Source organism: Trachypithecus francoisi, unplaced genomic scaffold (assembly GCF_009764315.1).
Source record: "Trachypithecus francoisi isolate TF-2019V2 unplaced genomic scaffold, Tfra_2.0 Lachesis_group4, whole genome shotgun sequence".
NCBI classification, from domain to species: Eukaryota; Metazoa; Chordata; class Mammalia; order Primates; family Cercopithecidae; genus Trachypithecus; species Trachypithecus francoisi.
In genome coordinates this window covers 41,146,761-41,159,404 of record NW_022681469.1, presented here as the reverse complement: position 1 = coordinate 41,159,404, position 12,644 = coordinate 41,146,761, and positions in this window count along the sequence as shown.

Sequence of the window (12,644 nt, the reverse complement as noted above, 5' to 3'; positions counted from 1 at the left end):
CAGTCCCATGCTAGAATTCATACTATAAACCAATATGCCATGTCATTTCTCTCATGAATGTATATCATCCTTGTAGGCTCTATTTTTAATGGCTCAGAAGGAAGATTTTCTTTAATTTGAAACTTGTTTAAATCACTCTTTTATTTAAGTATGTTTGTTTCACTTATTTCTAGTGCTAGGTGATGTTGAAGAGCTAAAATGGAGGGAAGAAAAACCCAGACAATCCTGACTTCAAGTCAAAGAACATTTAATTTCTGCTATGGTTTCAATCAGTGATTCTTAACTGGGAGCAATTTTGACCCCAGGGGATATTTGACAATGTCTGCTGAGATTTTTGGTTGTCAAGACTGAAAATCAATACTGCTTAATATCCTGTCATGCATGGGACAGTCCCCACAACAAATAATTGGCCCCAAATGTCAACAGTTTCAAAGCTGAGAACTCTGATCTAGATTCTATATTATGTGCTGGGGACCAAAGATGAAAAAGATGTTTTTATATACTCTGTCTTAAATGAACTCACAAATGTTTAGTTTCCCTCCTCCCAGTCTTTTTAGTAGGTAAGTAAATGAGAGTTAGAACATGTGTAATGTACCTTCGCCATTAGCAGAAAAGGAGGGAGTGGTAACTAACTAGAGTAGGGAGGGTCGGGTGATTTCAGCTAAAAAGGAACTTTTTGGCTGGGATCATAGAATAAGTAGGGTTTCTCTAGGTCTCCGAATCAAAACTTAACCATAATAAAAAGTTCATAATAGAGGCAGAAGCAAAACACCCAAGAATCAGAGGAGAGAGGAAGTCACCACAAGGTTAACATTGGTAGGGCAGATGAGATTTTAACCAGGTTCTGAAGGGTAGGTGGAATTTTGACATAGTACATCTAATAAAAAATTAGGCTTGGCACGTTGGCTCACACCTGTAATCCCAACACTTTAAGTGGCTGTAGTGGGAGGATCACTGAAGCCCAGAAGTTTGAGACCAGCTTGGGCAACATAATGACATCCCATCTCTACAAAAAATTTAAACTCGTCAAGCACGGTGGCACATGCTGGTAGTCTCACCTACTCAGGAGACTCCTGCTGAAGTGGGAGGATTGCTTGAGCCTAGAAGGTCGAGGCCTCAGTGAGCTGTGATTTTGCCACTGTACTCCAGCTTGACCTTGTCACAAAAAGAAAAAAAAGTAGATTAGGTGGAATAAAGAACTTTGTGTATTCTATAATAGAATTTGTGTTGACTACTCTTTGGGGAAAATGTATACTCTAAAATGGTATGCTGTAGTGCAGATGTAGTGCACAGATATTTGATCTGATTTTGCTAGTTCTGCTTCTCCATTACTGTTACCTCTCTAGGAACATTTTTGTGAATTCTCTCAAGTATTTCAATTCTTAGAATATTGTCAAATTGTGAATTACTTTTTAGTGTGTCTGGTAATATCTAAAACAGAGAACATTTACTTTTCCTTTAAGAAGTTTAACAACAGAAAACAACTATTTAATACATACCCAACTTTAGGTAAACATGTACACTTCCTTTAAGCAACCATATAAGTAGACTACTTTTCTCATGTGGACAGCTGGGAGGAATACATTTCTTCATGAATGATCTCTTCCCCTAACCAACTTAGAGTTATGGCATAAAGTGGTGCAGATTTAGAGCACCCTCGTGGAGGGAGTGATGCTGACTAAACCATGTGCTTTGACACAAGTCCGTGTCAAAGGGCACATTTTTCTAATTTTTCAAAGGTTAGTGGAAGTGACAGGTTGCCTTTTTTTTTTTTTCCTGTCAGAAGCCCATCACCCTCTTGCATTCTTGCCATCCGCTCCAAGGAGAGCGTGTTTAGATAGCAGCTACTTCTCCAACCTTGGTCTCCCAATGAGACACACATGGGGCATGTCTGAATTAAGCCCAGCTGATAAGAGGAACCCTGCCGGAATCAGCAGAACCACAGCCAATACTCAAAAGTAAGAAATAAACGTTTGGAGTTTAAACCACTGATACGGTGAGATTGTTTATTGTCCCCAGCAAAAAGAAGACTGATAACAGAAATCCTGGAGTCAGCTTGTCAGATCAACAGTGTGCATCTCGACCCATGTTCATTCTCTAGAAATCAAGCCTCTCCCCACAAAAGATTCTTTTACCAGCTGCAAGGAAAACCATTTCATGTGTTACATAGGTGATGCTTTTATTCTGCAGTCTTTACTGAGATTTATCATACATTTACATAATCACTTTTTGCCTTAAAATAAATACCTGACATTTATTTCCTAAGGAGTTCTATGAGTTTGCTGTTGTTGCTTTAACAAACTACCACAAATGCAGTGATTTGAAACAATGCCAAATGATGATCTTACAGTTTTGGAGGTCAGAAGTAAAAAGTGGATCTAGTGGGGTAACCACAAGATGTTGGCAGGATGAGTTCCTTTCTGGAGGCTCTGGGGGAGAGTTTGTTTCCTTGCCTTTTCTAGCATCTAGATGCTGCCCACAATCCTCAGCTCCTGATCCCCAGCAATTATATCACTCTGACCTCTGCTTCTGTCCTCACATCTGCTTCTCTGACTTTCCTGCCTCCTCCTTTCACTTACAAAGATGCTTGTGATTACATTCAGTCCACTTGGAAAATCCATGATAGCCTGCCTCCCATCTTGAAACTCTTAATCTAATCACATCTTTATATCATTTTTGCCTTTTAAAATAACATATTCCCAGGTTCTGGGCATTAGAATATGGATATCTTTGATAGGCCATTATTTTGCTACCCACAGGTGCAGTGGAGTGGATTGGAGATTACTTACTGATTTTATTTTAAGTTTTGAAACAAACTCAAATTTAGATAAAAATTGTCTTCTCAGTACAATTTTTTTTCTGAACCATTGTGTGAGTAGCTGACCTTATGTTGTATCACCCCTAAGCCTTTTGTGTGTATTTTCCTCTAATAAGAACATTCTTCTGCATAATCACGATATAACTATCTAAATTGAGGAATGATTAATACTGATACAATGCTAACATATACTTCTCAGATTTCATTCATATTTTCCCAAATGATCCAATAATGTTCTTTATAGCAAAATAATCAAATATTGCCTCTATCTTAGCTCTTGATTCTCCTTCACTTTCCAATAAATCTTTGGTCTTTCATTTTTATGGCCTTGACACTTTGGGAATTATAAGCCAGTTGTTTGATAGGATGTTCTAATTTTGAGTTTGGTAATTCTTTATGATTGGGTCCATGTTATGGGTGTTTGGTAAAATTATCCCAGAAGTGTTGTTGCATCCTCCCTTGTGCCACACCATTTCAATTTGCAGTTTACTTTGATCACTGGATTAAGGTGGTATTGTCAGCCAGTCTTCTGCAATGTAAAGCTGCTCTTTTTTTTTTTTTTTCTATTTGTAATAATATGTATCTTGTGGGGAAGTATTTTGAAACAATGTAAAGATCCTGATCCTCATTACACTTTCCATTTGTTTACATGAACTTGAATTCATAGTTTCCTGTTTCAATGGATTGTGTAACTTATTTGACGCTCAAATTTTCTCAGAGTTGCATGTCTAATTTTTTTGGTTTTTGTTTTTGTTTTTTTTGGTGAAAGACTGGACATTCTAGAGAATATATTTAGCAATTCTGGTTTCTGTTTTATTTTTCTGAGGGATTTTTTTTTTAAGCCTAGTATACTTCAGTTATTTTTCCTGATCCTCTCCCTCCAATTATCCGCCATCTGATAGGACCCAGTGCATGTTATTCCCCTCTATGTGTCCATGTGTTCTCATAATTTAGCTCTTGCTTATCATTGAGGGCATGCATTATTTGGTTTTCTGTTCCTGGATTAGTTTGCTAAAGATTAGGGCCTCCAGCTCCATCCATGTCCCTGCAAAGGACATGATCTTGTTTTTTTTTATGGCTACATAGTATTCCATGGTATATATATATACATCACATTTTCTTTATCCAGTCTATCATTGATGGGCATTTGTATTGTTTCCATGTCTTTGCTATTGTGAATAGCACTGCAATAAACATATGCATGCATGTGTCTTTATAGTAGAATGATTTATATTCCTTTATGTATATACTCAGCAGCGGGATTGTGGGGTTGAATAATATTTCTGTCTTTAGGTCTTTGAGGAGTCACCACACTGTCTCCCACAGTCATTGAACTAATTATACTCTTAACAGCAGTGTAAAAGCATTCCTTTTTCTCCACAACTTTGTCAGCATCTGTTATTTTTTGACTTTTTAATAATAGTCATTCTGACTGGTGTGAGATGGTATCTCACTGTGGTTTTGATTGAGCTTTTTTCATGTGATTGTTGGCTGCATGTATGTCTTCTTTTGAGAAGTATCTATTCATGTCCTTTGCCTACTTTTTAATGTGTTTTTTCCTCTCATAAAGTTGTTTAAATTCTTCATAAATGCTAGATATTAGATTTTTGTCAGATGCATGGTTTGTAAAAATTTCCTCCCATTCTGTAAATCATCTGTTTACTCTGTTGATAGTTTTTTTTTTTTTTTTTTTTGGGGGGGGGCGTGTGCACTGTGCAGAAGTCTTTAATTAGATCCCATTTGTCAGTTTTTGCTTTTGTCGCAATTACTTCTGGCATCTTCATCATGAAATTTTTCTCCATGCATATGTCCTAAATGGTATTGCCTACGTTTTCTTCTAGGGTTTTTATAGTTTTGGGTTTTGCATTTAAGTCTTTAATCCATCTTGAGTTGATTTTTGTATATGATGTAAGGAAGGGGTCCAGTTTCAATTTTCTGCATATGGCTAGCCAGTTATCCCAGCACCATTCATTAAACAGGGAATGTTTTCCTCATTGCTTTTTGTCAGGTTTGTCAAAGATCAGATAGTTGTAGGTGTGTGGTATTATTTCTGGGTTTTATTTCTGGTATTATTCTGTGGTATTATTTCCATATTCAATGGAACTATTCTGTTCCATTGTTCAATGTGTCTGTTTTTATACCAGCACCATGCTGTTTCAGTTATTAGTATAGTTTAAAGTTGAGTGGTGTGATGCCTCCAGCTTCATTCTTTTTGCCTACGATTGCCTTGGCTATTTGGACTCTTTATGATTCCATATAAATTTTAAAATAGTTTTTTCCAATTCTGTGAAGAATGCCAATGGTAGTTTAATGAGAATAGCATTGAATCTATAAATTACTTTGGGCAGTATGACCATGTTCATGATATTGATTCTTCCTATCCATGAGCATGGAATGTTTTTTCCATTTGTTTGTGTCATCCTCGATTTCTTTGAGCAGTGGTTTGTAGTTCTCTTTGTAGAGGTCGTTCACTTCCTTTGTTAGCTATATTCCCAGGTATTTTATTTTCTTGGGGGCAATTGTGAATGGGAGTTCATTCATGATTTGGCTCTCAGATTGTTGAATTGTTTAAATGTTAGACCATGCCAATGTATTTTTAATGTGGACTTAAGTAAAACTGACACTAAAAAAGAGACTGTATCTTCTAAAAATGCCTAAAATTCTAAAATGTTATTGAGAAGAGACTTAGGGGCTCAAAAATCTGGCTGAGATTTTACTCTCCCATCCTCACATACGTGAAATATTTTGAAACATAGACATTTCACAGGATGAAAACAATGTTCACTCTAACTTGGTACCTTAATCATTGGTATTACAGGGCTATGCTGCTATAAAAATAAACAGATTAAATGGAAACCACTGGATCCATATGATGATATATAAGATGCACAATAATCCTTCTTTTTGTGAGGAGACTATAACCATTTCTAATAAAAAACAGCTGTTGGTTCTATTTGTTTGAAAGTTACATATGCATCATTCATTGTAGCAGACAGTATGTGGGAGAAGTGGACACAGAGGTCAGAGGATCTCTTATATCCTGAGTCAAATATTTTCCCCACATTAGTGTATCTAATTAGTAAGCACATAAACTCTTGCTGAAAAACATGCCTAAGAAGGAAGCAACACTGTGTGCCTCAGAACTCACTATATTTTTGAACATGATAACTTTTAATATGTTGATATAACATTTCAAAAATAATTCTAAGGACATTTTTGTGGAAGCATCCATTTTTGGAAAGATGAACCCTTTTGTATTGGATAACTGAAGACTACTGTAAATCAGCAACTGTACTATTAAAAGTATATCATTGTTAGTGGACCTGGCCGTTCCACATCTTGGCATATATTCTAAGAAAATGACTAGAAAATAAGGCAAATATTTATATATATTGATGTACATCACAGATTTATTTAAATATTAGCAAAAGTTTGGAGGTCATTTTTGTTCAATCATAGAGGATGCCTTGGACTTCTAGGGTGAGATGATCTTCTCCTAATGCTAAATACGAAAAATAAGTTTCTTGCCCTCCTGCTTACTGGCCAGTAGCCTATGTTGATGATTCTGCTGATTCTTTGCTGTTCTTTATTTGTTTTGCCATTTTCTTTTGATGCATTAGAAAATATAAACTTGGGATCAATTTATATACTTATGAAGGGAATAAATTGACTTACCCATCAACCTTGGCTGTGCTTCTCTTCTCATCTGGCAGCACTGGGTATTAGCAATCTTCAGATCTACCGTTGGATACTAATGGTGGGGGAATATCTTCATATTTATTAGCCATTTGATTTCCTTTTGGGACAATAGTATAAAACGCCTGACCTATCCTTTCTTGTTTTTTTCTTAATTACCTTCATTAATACTTAAAATATGAAGACTACAAATACACATTCACATGCATTTTTTGCATATGACATACTTTGTAGTTGATTTAACTTTGATTCAACAGATTTTTTCAGTGATTTCTTACAGCAATCAGCTCCACCCCCAATAATATATTTATTCTTCACTGAACTACTACGTATTTGAATAGGTCCTCTTCATATGATTAATATTTCTCTTCTAGACATAGTTATTATTAATAAGTGATTACAGTCTTTTACAATCTAGATTGTTTTACTCACAGAGTTGATTATGGCACATGTTTATCTTATTTACACCTATTTCACTGAAAAATAACTGTGCACCTTGTATTTAGTCCCTATAGTTAAGAAAGATTTCCTTTATATAACTTTTCATTTCTTGTCTTTTTTCTCTTTTTGGCCATGTTTTTGATTTCATAAGCAATGATAAGGTAATAGGAATATCAAAGGATTTTATTCTTGATAAGATTAAGATTCAAGGTGCTTTTAGAATATTTTATTTGGCATTTGCTTCATTTGTTAAAAGCCCTGCCTTTTCTTTGTAACAGAATCTATGATTCTATATTTATTCTATTGTGTATTTCCCTGTGTAACTATTTGCCATCTAGTGGACAATCTAAATGCTGCTCAGTTTTGCAAAATAAAGTTTCCAATTTGATCTTTTCACAATGTCTTGTAGGGAGAAAACCTTTTTTCCACATTTTCAAGTTTTAAACTATTTTAGTACACAGGGATTAATAAATCAGTTCTGATTTGTATATAAAAGAATTGTTATTTTGAAGGAATTTGCATCCTCTCCCATATCTACTACATTTCTTAGCACCTAGTAGGCACCTATTGAAATTAAATATTTTATTGAATGGAATATTTGTTGAATGAATGAATAAAATGTTTAGTGAACTATACATGTCTTTCAGTGGTTGCAGCATTTACAATTTTTATACTTCATTATTTCTATTTAGTAGAGTTAGTAAAAAGAATGGCTAGAAGTCAGAGGACTTGTTCATATATTACCAAAGAATGTCTATGTTACATGACCAATTTATGCATCTAGACTACATGTGAATGAATGTTGACCGATTTGCTACTTTTGCATTTTTTCATATTCAGGGTTTTCATAATTCATGGGCATAGTGAGTGAAGCTATGCTGCTTTTACTAGGAACTATTTCCTTTGGGATTTTGCTGGCGTATTCAACTAGCAGGGAACTTCAAGTGGAAGTTCAAGGCAGTGGACATCTGATTGCCTTGAACACTTAAGGCAATTGAAGGTGCTGGAGAGTAAGGTTAATCAATGCATGTTTTAGAAGTCTGTATTCACAAAGGAAAGTCAAGTGTTCCATTCAACAAATACTGAGTTTCTGTTACATATTGGTCATGTATTATGCATGACAGTACTAAGATAAACAACATCTCATGGTCTATAAGATTCTTTAGCTAACTGGAGAGATAACACATTGAAAATCTCTTACCTTAACTTCTTCTTTGAGAACTTATGCTTTAGCTTTTTTGGTTCCCCATGCCTTGTGTGATAGGCAGAATTGTAAAATGTACCCCTGTGACCTATGCCCTTATATATTCTTCTTTTAAGTGTGTTTGGAAAGTGTGAATATGATCAAGTGTCACTCCTGTAATTATGTTACCTTAAATGACAAAAGGGAGATTAACCTGTTTGGGCCTGACCTAATCACATAGGTCCTTTAAATCTAGGTCCAGAGTTCAGACACAGAAGTCAGAGATGCAAGTGTAAGAAAGATCTGAGGTGAGGGAAACTCTCCTGCTGGCTTTGAGTATAAAGGGGGCCATGTGGCAAGATCTGAGAGTAGTTTCTAGGAACTGAGAGTATCCCATGAGCAGTAGCTAGCAAGAAAATGGGGACCTCAACCCTGCAGATACAAATTATTCAAATTATTGATTTTTTTCTGCACCTATGTGAGCTTGGAAGAGAACTCTGAGGAATAGCTGAGAAAGCAGCTTGTGGACACCTTGATTTGAGACCCTGAGCAGACAGCCCACCACCCTGTGCCAGGACTCTGACATATAAAACTTTGAGTTTATCAATGCTTTATAGCTTTCAGTAAGCCTTTCACCTCCCTAGCTAAGTTTATTCTTTTGGGTGTTATTATAAATTGAATTGTTTTCCTAATTTATTTTCCAGGTAGCTGGTTGTTGGTATATAGAAGTGTAGTTGCTTGTTGTATATTGATTTCATATACCGCAACTTCATGGAATTTGTTTATTAATTCAGAGTTTCTTTGCAGTCTTTAGAGTTTTCTATTTAGAAGATTATGTCATCTGCAAACAGACAATTTTACTTTCTCCTTTCTGATTTAGATGCCTCTTCTTTCTTTCTTGTTGTGTAATTTCTCTGTCAAGGACTTGAGTACTTGATTGAATAGAAGTGCTGAAAGTGGGAATCCTTTCATTGATCCTGTCTTACAGGAATAGCTTTCAGTTTTTCACCAGTGAGAATGATGTGAGCTACAGGCTTTTCAAATGCAGCCTTTATTGTATTTAGGTAATTTCCTTATATTTCTAGTTAGTTGAGAGTTTTCATCATGAAATGGTGTTGAATTTCATCAGAAGCTTTTTTCTGTATATATTATGAGGGTCATGGGAGTTTTGCCCTTAGTTCTGTTAATGGACATGGTCATACTGATTGATTTTTGGATATGGAACCACCCTTGCGTCCTAGAGATAAATCCCACTTGATATGATATGCGATCTTTTAATGTGCTGCTGAATTAAGTTTATTAGTATTTTGTAGAGAATTTTTGCATCTTTGTTAATCGGGCTTGTTGACCTGTAGTTTTTTTTCTTGTGTTGTTTGTCTTTGATATAAGGGAATGCTGGCTTAATGAGTTTGCAAGTGCTCTTTTTTCTTCATTTTGGGGAAGAATTTGAGAAGGTTGACATTAACTCCTGTTTAAATGTTTGGTAGAATTCACTAGTGAAGCCATCTGGCTCTGGGCTTTTCTTTGTTGAGATGCTTTTGATTACTGATCCAATCTCCACATTAAAATAGGTCTGCCTTTATCCTTGAAATAACCTTCTCAATTGTCAACAAGAAGTGTATCTGGAGACAGCTTGCATTCCTTTTTTGTTTCTTTAATGTTGACTATGTCCCTGATAATTCAGGCATAAATAAAAACATAAAGTAAAAAAATTATATGTATAAAAATCTATGTAGTCGATGTAACTAAAATATTTGAGGAATTAATGCTGGATTTTGAGAAGAATGTATACATAATGGAGATTCTGGAGAAAATGCAACTGAGCCACCCATAACAAGTGTAATTTTTCTTCTTCTTAGAAGCACATGAAATTAAAAGGCTACAGTGATTATCTATTGTTTATAAGTATGATACCATAAGTATTCTTTCCTGCTTTCCAGAGATTGACCATTCAGAGACAATAAGGAAGGGGAACATGTGTTTTACAAATCATTCTTGTTTATTTTTATGTTTCTTAAAAGTAAGAAGTTTCTCCTTTCTATTTAAGTAAGATAAATTTAAGATGTGATAGAATGTCACGATGGATTTCTGATTTCTGCTTCAAGTTTAGATATATGTACCCAACCCTTTTAGTCACATACATACACACTTGCTAGAAGGATCATCCAACTTCATTCAAAAGACTTGGCTATACACTGAAGGCCTTCATAGCCAAGTGAACCACACCTACTCTGGGACTCAAAACTATTGGGATTGTTGAAGAATCCAAATGCCAGCAGAAGCCCTGAAGCCTTAAGGGAAATGTTGATCTTCTGATGCCCTGGAATATTTCTATTATTATAATTAAATAATCAAAGTATGATCTTAAGGAAGACAAAGTATAAGAATAGGAACTTGGAAGGTGGGAGTTAAGGAGGCCACTGGAATTTTATCAGTTAATTGCTCCAATATATAATGGGATATCAAGATTTCCTGAGAAAAGAAGTTTGTGTAATACACTAGAAAAGGAAAATAGCAACACTTTCCTTTGGCCTCTCTCTTAATAGTGATTCTATCTATACATTAAAGGGCCTGAATTGTTATGGTAATGGAAGGCATAGAATTATAAGGATATTGCAGCTGGTATATAGTATGGATACACATTTACTTTTCAAATTTTGTGAATATTTCCTCATTTGAGTCGGGCATAGAAACTCCCTAATGTGCTGATAGATACTATAAGATAAAAAACATACATTGTGATATTCTGTTAACTGAATCTGTCTCAATCTTGTTTACATTGTTCCCAAATCTCAGACGCTATAAGTGAAAGAGCCTTTTAACAGTAAATCTGTCAATGATTACATATAAAAACATACCAAACCTCACAACATTGACCAATCTATATTAAATACCTGTGAGAAGATAAAAGGCATGATTGTCATGCTATGAATTCTACAGACAATTAACAATCTTTGAAAAACTGTAAATGCAACAATAAATTATCTGGTACCTTATCGGTCCCATAAGGTAAAAGCTGCTGTAGGAAGTTATATTATGAACATGCAATTCTCTATCAGTATTCAGTTAATAGTGTGTTAGTGTCCAAATAGTTCATAGAAAAAGATACATGCTTTACATCAGGTTTTCCAGTTTTACAGCTTGTGGTGGGAGCGGTGTCTAGCATCACCAAATTGTTACACCTAGGTACGATGGAAGTAAAAACTTTGTGTTGTGTAATGAAAATGAGTGCTTGCCTAGAGGGTCAGGAAACATTTCCAACTTAGTTCCATCACAGAGAAATATGAACGGGAATAACCTTCCAATCTTTTGGGCCTAGGTTTATTCATTCATTAAGAATAATATAACTTAGTTTGACTAAAACCAGCATGAAAGTAAATAAAAAAGAATAATAGAACTTAGGACTTAAAATATTTGAGATATCACCTCTCAATTTTTTTCACTGTAAATAAAACGTGAGTTTTTCAATGATTACCTTATGGATCACTCCTCTGTAGATGTTGGAACGTACTCTCCATCACTGGAGGGAGTGATCCTAGGGAAACTACAATAAATTATTAAGTAGATATTTTCTCTTTGCTTTCATTTCCTATTCTTCCTAAATGCTTGAGGTCTTTGTGATGTCATTTGCCTAGTGTGTCAAATTATGCTACAGTGCTCTAGGATTTAAGCATTTCCTAACTTCTATTAATTAAATTGTTTTTCCTCTTCACTAGAGCCCTGTTTCGTTTAGGTGAAATTGACTGGTAGTGACTTACAGTCAATATATTTATCCTACTAATATTTTTAGTAACTAATATAAATTACTTATTTCAGAGGGCTGTAAAGAACAATATTCCATAGTGATTAAGATAAAGTTTTGTAGACAGATACCATCTATTCAAGTGTAGCTACAGTTAGGTGTATATCTACTCTGTCTTCCCAGGTTCCATGACAGAGTCTATGGTTATAGTATTATTTAGAGTTGTTTCTAACCAGGCTGGTAGAAAGAAGTTAGTATAGAATCTCTGGTTAACTTTTGCTCTCTTCCTATAGAAAGACATAAAAATAGCTGACAAATATGTGTGATAGTGTGAATAGGTGATGGTGGGGATAGAGGAGAATGGAAGAGAGAAAAATAATGAAGGTATTTTGTTTTAAAAGGCTACCAGTGATTATGGCGTGATAGATTTTCCCTGTTCTGCTACCCTGCCCCTGGATTTTGAGAATCATTAACGCAGAGTTTACTTGAGAAAGGAGTATACATTTTATTATCTAATTTAGACAAGAGAGGAAGAGAACAAATGAAAAAAGAAAAATAAAAACAGGTTCTTACAGAAGTAGAAAGTATATTACTGTATTCTTGTATAAAATTCTTGCTTTGATATTGGGCTGGAAAGATAAATAATTATGTTGACTTTTTAAATATTTCTTAGGCTAAAATATACCTAACTTTTACTTTAGTATCTTTATGGGTGTTTCTAATGCCATGGATTATTGAAACCCACACATAATTACAAAATTTTA